Genomic DNA, 6,148 nt, shown 5'->3' on the forward strand with positions numbered 1-6,148 from the left:
GATTCTTGTTCAATTCTACCTTTCTAATCTATCGAAAAAAATGCTCACTCTATGGAACAATTCCTATGACGGTTAATGTACATTTATGTATATATACTCGAGATTATTTGAGCCATGACTTTTGTGACAATAACCTTTATCCCTAGAAAGGTTCTCATGTTATAGTGAACGATCTTACGATTTCAATGAGCCAAGAATCATTTAATTCCGAGTTATAACGATGAATTTATCAGTGATTTATTAAAGTAACAATTATAAAGGTTCGCGGACTTGGGCCCAATTACATGACTAGAAGTCTTTTTTAGTCAAATTGGTGATGTTTCCTTATCTAGGCAAGTTGGCTATTAATCCAAATATATTTGATTACCATATTAAAGTGTTTGTGATAACTCTTATTTCCTGCCTAAGTTAAAATGTGATTTATTCACATAAATACAATATTTGTTATTTAATTATTTTGGCAAGAGTTGTAACGTAGGAAAGACTCCCAAAATTAGGAGAGTCTTGAAAAAGGAAAATAGCTTTGCGTAGCTTCCAAGTTACCTTTCACTATAAATAAAAGGTTCATGAGTGCTACACGTTTTTCATCCCCTTTGGAAAATTGGTGTAAGCTCATAAGGTTGTTTTCCATGTCTTCTGTTCTTCGTGAACAAGAGTGATATAAAAGTCTTTGTATTGGGGATCACAAAGCCGAGTTGGATTTAATCTTCGTGATTGATTATACAACTTGTAATCTAGGTTTTTCACCTCTTGTCTATTCTAAGGTTTTCTCTTCTGATATAAAACCATTCAAGAGTTGTTGATCATAAACCCTAGGTTTTGATAGATTTTAGTTTCCGATCGTATACCAACACTTGTCAGTCGAAATCGGAAGCTAGAAAGAAAACTTTGATTTAGGTATCTAATAAAAATCCTTAAGAAGTTTTAAACAAGATATCTCTAGATTTATTCTAGTTGTTCTTGTTGTAGAATCATTAGGTTTCTCTTCCTTTATTGAAGAGTATGATAATCCCTAATCTACAAGTTTGTTTTGATATTACGTTTACCTAGTAAATGTTTCTATCAAAATAAAAACAAGATTTCCAAAACCTTGATTTACATCTAAAGGGAAATCAAGTCGGTACTTTGTGCAAACAAAAGATCGAATTGTATCAATCGTTTTGTTGTATCTTCTAAAGAGAGCCTTGGGTTCTGCTAGAAGATTTATGAGAAAAATTCCTAAAGACAATCGGTGTTGTGCTAGGAGTTTTATTAGTGCTGAAGCAGGTATTACATCTAGTCCGAATAGGTAGTAGGAAATTGGTGTAACGGCTTATAATCAGTGTGTGTTTATTCTGGACTAGGTCCCGGGGTTTTTCTGCATTTGCAGTTTCCTCATTAACAAAATTTCTAGTGTCTGTGTTATTTCTTTTCCGCAGTATATTTGTTTATATAATTAAAATATCACAGGTTTTATGTAAGTTCAATCAATTGTGAATCCGACCTTTAGGTTGTTGATTGATAGACACATTTTTGTGTCTAAGTTGTCCTCAATTTTCTTGATTTAGCAAAAAAAAAAAAAAGTCCTCAATTTTCTGTATGATTGGTACTCGATTTCGTACTTATTATTGTGTTTTTATGTATTTTTAGGTATTTTTGGAAATAAACATTTTTGGAAAAATTGGCTCGAAAAAGTGTTAAAGGCACCCTGAAAAATTACTAAAGGAACCCTTGGTTTGGATAAGGGCACCCCCATAGCACCCAGTGTTAAAGGCACCCGCATAATGGATTCAAGGCACTTCTTCTTCATCTTTTGAAAATTGAAATTGGTGGGGAAATAGTCACAATCGCTCGCAGATTTTTGGTTCGGATTTTTGAGGCGATTCAGCGAGACTCAATAGCTGTAATTGCACGGGAATACTTGACTGACATTAACATGCGTGGTATGGGATTTTTCTTGGATTAAATTGGGATATATTGATCGGGTTGAAGATAGATAGTATGCACGAGAATATCTCACCCTTTCTCGTGAATTCTGTGATGTGCGCGTGTTTGAACCAAGAAATGGTATCGTGTTTTAGTGTGTGTATAACCAACAGAAGATACGGAGAATCAATGGCAGGCGCGTGAAGAGTTAATTCAGGGAAGAAAATATCCGAAGAATATTTTTTCTTCAAGCCGAGTTATGGAGAATTTGATGAAGTTATGACGAGATATTTTGGTTCTGAAAGGCTATATAAGTGGCTGAGGATTAGTACGAAGAGAGATAGAGAGGATTATCACAAAATCATAAAAATTGAGTTGCAGAGAATACCTTCCTGCTGGTGATGCTGTGAAGAACACGAAGAACATAAGACGCACAAGAACTGTCGTTCATGCTACAGTAGAAAGACGGTCTTATTTGCTACAGCGACAGTGACACTTTCTTTATATCGATCTATGTAACAGTGGGCTTGCAACACCGGAAAAGTGTTGCAGTTTCCTGGTTTATTCAATTTCTATCCTTTTTATCATTTGCAAACACTTTTGAGCAATGAAATCAACTTTTGAGCTTGTTTCCATGATGAAAAGCTAAACCCATCTTATGGGGCGATGGAGGAAGCCATTCTTCCAAAAGTTATGTGGTAAGATTTATTTTTATTTATGCAATTCTTTTATGATTATTTGCACTGAATGAAAATTGAGTAAATGATTTTTATTAATTAGTTGTGTTTTCTCTTGATGAAGTATGCTTAGTTTATGGCTTTTGATACTTCATGCTTGCGATTGACAATTGGTGTTTTGAAAATCTAATTTAGGCAATGATTAGAATCACAGTTTCTTTTGATTGGAGTTTTATTGTCTAGAATTGCATGATAAAAATTAAATCACATGAATTTTTGTGAATGGTGAAATCCTTAACACTGATCTCTCTATTATAGTCAGCTTTAATTTGCTTTATTTTCTTTAATCTTAAAATTTAAATCTAAAAGCACAATCTTCACAAGTCTTAACGAACTCTGCTACTACAACCACTGTAAAAATACCATCATTGATTAAATTGATTGACACTTGGATATTGGTTTTTGATACCGTCCAAGTTATTTCTTATATTCAATCGGGCTCGCAAATTCCTATTTGTTTGATTGCGGATTGAATTGAGAAATTGAGATATAACTCTTTGATATACTTTTCTTAAGATTGAGTTTGTCTGTCTAGTTGATTCTCTTGAAAGTATATTGGAGTTAGTCAATACAGATTTCCAAACGAATTATTGGGTGTGGTTGTTAGACCCCCTCTTTTTCAATTGGTATCAGAGTAGGAAAACACGCTAAGACCTCATAAGTATGTGTTTGTAGCAATCTGATTCTATGGAAAAAAGTGTTATCTCTATACACGTACCGCCATCCTTCGATGGAACGAACTATTTATGGTGGAAAATTTCTATGCGTGCTTTTATTCAAGCGCGAGATTTTCAATCATGGGTTCGTATTGTTAATGGCTATAATCGTCCATTAGTTACAGTAGACGGTGTAACTGTTGCAAAGGATATTGGTGATTACGATGATCTTGAGATTCTTGTTGCAAAGAAAAACTCTGATAGATTAAATGCTATCATCCATGCCATTACCCCAGATCTTCAGCACCACGTGACTACGTGTAATAAGTCTAGAGATGCTTAGGATATCTTAGAAACCGTATTCGAAGGAAATGCCGTAGAGAAAGAAGCAAGGCTTTAAAATCTAGCTTCTGACTGGGAAAACCTTTGCATGTCTGATGATGAAATCTTTGATGAGTTTAACCAAAGACTTTCTCAAATAGTTAACTCCTCGTATTCATTAGGAAGAACTATTCCGGAGAAAGTTATTGTGTGCAAAATTCTCAGGTCTCTACCATCAAGATACGAGTCTAAGAAACATGTCATTGAAGAAGCAAACGATCTTTCTACACTCTCCAGAAATACTCTTGTTGGAAAGTTAAAGATCTTTGATAATGAACACGCATCTAGAAAATAGGTGATTTCTCTTAAAGCTGCAAACAATTTTGAATCCTCTAAGGATAAATCTGGTTTGCCAGATACTAAGGATGTTACTCCACGAAAATTTAGAAAACTCTTGAGAGACAGGAAAAGGAGTTTCTCTAAAGTTACAACATCTCCTAATAATGATGTACAATGTTATAACTGTCATGGTTTCGGGCACTTGTCTTCAGTATGTCCTAGCTGGAGTCGTAGACAATCGGCATATGCAGAAGCTTTGCCTACTCTTGATGATGGACCTGATTATGATCACCAAGAGTACGCAAGCGAGGTTGTATTAGCTTCTGGAAAAAATCTTTCGAATACTGATTCTGACGAAAAAGTATTCCATGTTGATCCAGTTGCTAATAATCTTCTTAAAGAATGTCATCAGAAATCTCGGAAGCTGAAAGCACCATTTTCAGTGAGAAAGTTAAATATGACAGACTTCGTAGTTGGAATAAAGACTTGCAAGACCAACTTGATTCTATTGGTGCAAGAGATTATCTCAACGAAATACGAAAGCTTAAAGAATAAATTGCCGAAGGTCGAGATCGGGAAATTGCTCTTCAAGCAAAGCTAGATAACTTGGAGAACATTGAGATGAACTTGTTATTTGATTCGGAACGAAAAGATCTCAAAGTTCAATATGAATCATCCAAGAATGATCTAGTTATTTCACTTGAAAAGGTAAAAAGGTTGGAAGAAGAAAACGCGAGCTTAAAAGAGAGTTTATCTAGAATTAGCAGCTCGGATAAATTAACCTCAATATTGGGAGCATGTAGAATTCATCGTGATACACGAGGATTGGGCTATGAAGGAATAAACTCTCCTGGTATTTGCAAAGAGGTAAAATTTGTGAGAGATAAAGTTTTTTCTCAACCAAAACCTTCCACGGTTGACAAAATTGAAGTATCTCTACCAACTGCCGATGACGAAAAGAGGAAATTCTGTCAAGCTCCAAAGCAAGCACATACACATTCAGGTAACACTAAACATAACTTTTTGCACTCTACTAAACATTGACTTTATTGTGGAAAACCAGGTCACTTGCAAAGGAATTGCAGATTTCTTAAACGAGATAAAACCAGATATGATTCTGTTAAGATGACAAGATCTGATGTTCCAAACTGGAGAAAAACTGAGTCTCATAATTTCAGTTCTTGTAGTATTCCCTCAAAGAAGTTTCATAATTATATTGGGGAGAAAAAGAAATACGTTGCTCCAAAAGCTACTCAGAAATGGGTACCAAAGAAGATCGATAAAGAAACGAGTACTATTAAGAAGGATCTCCCAGACAAGAGTTCGACAAGGGATAACATCTTAAAAATGTATGGAACAGTTATTGAAAGTTTCAAGGAAGTTGTTAAATTCCTAGAGTCCATGCATGATTTTGTTTCGAATACCTGTGGTGAGCAAGATTTTGTTCACCTCAACACAACCTGATTGTGTTGGAAGTGCATCCTCACCAAGAATCCCTTGTAAATACGGTGAAGATTGCAAAAGAATTGGGGCGCACATATTATGTTTGGTAATTTTTGAATATGTGGAAAAATTTATTGTTTTGAGCTGAGTTTAACTCACTTACATATTTCTCGAAATATATGATTGGTAAGCTTTCGCGTTGGCCAAGTTCATCTTTACTAGTGACGAAAGTCATATTAAGTTTAAATTACTTGAAAATTTCTTTGACGAAAAATAGTGTGTGAACAATAACTATATAACGTCCTCTAAGAATGTTTTAATGATTGAAATGAGAGTTTATATTATATAACCATGGTTGGATATAAACACTGTGTGGTAACTCATACGTGTATAAGTCCTTATTCCTTGAACCAAAGTATGCATACTTTGCTGCTCAGGATAACCGGAACTAAACTCCGCGTACTGTAGGAAGTTCTCATCCCGAGAATTTCTGCTGGAGTTTGTGAACTGAAAAAAAACTTATTCCGGGTACTTAAGTCCGCGTACCAAGTCCGCGTACTTAAGTTGGTTATTTTCTAAAAACGATTATTCGTGAACTTAAACTTATCTAAATTAAGGAATGCATATTCGCAAACCGTGGCTATAAAGTTCATGAATCAATTCGAGTGAATCAAATCGTTTTTGCTTCGATTGTATCTTGTATACTTCTATAATATCTAAGCAATTGACAACATTTGAGTCATTTGA

This window comes from Papaver somniferum, chromosome 11 (genome assembly GCF_003573695.1).
Source record: "Papaver somniferum cultivar HN1 chromosome 11, ASM357369v1, whole genome shotgun sequence".
Taxonomy (NCBI): Eukaryota; Viridiplantae; Streptophyta; class Magnoliopsida; order Ranunculales; family Papaveraceae; genus Papaver; species Papaver somniferum.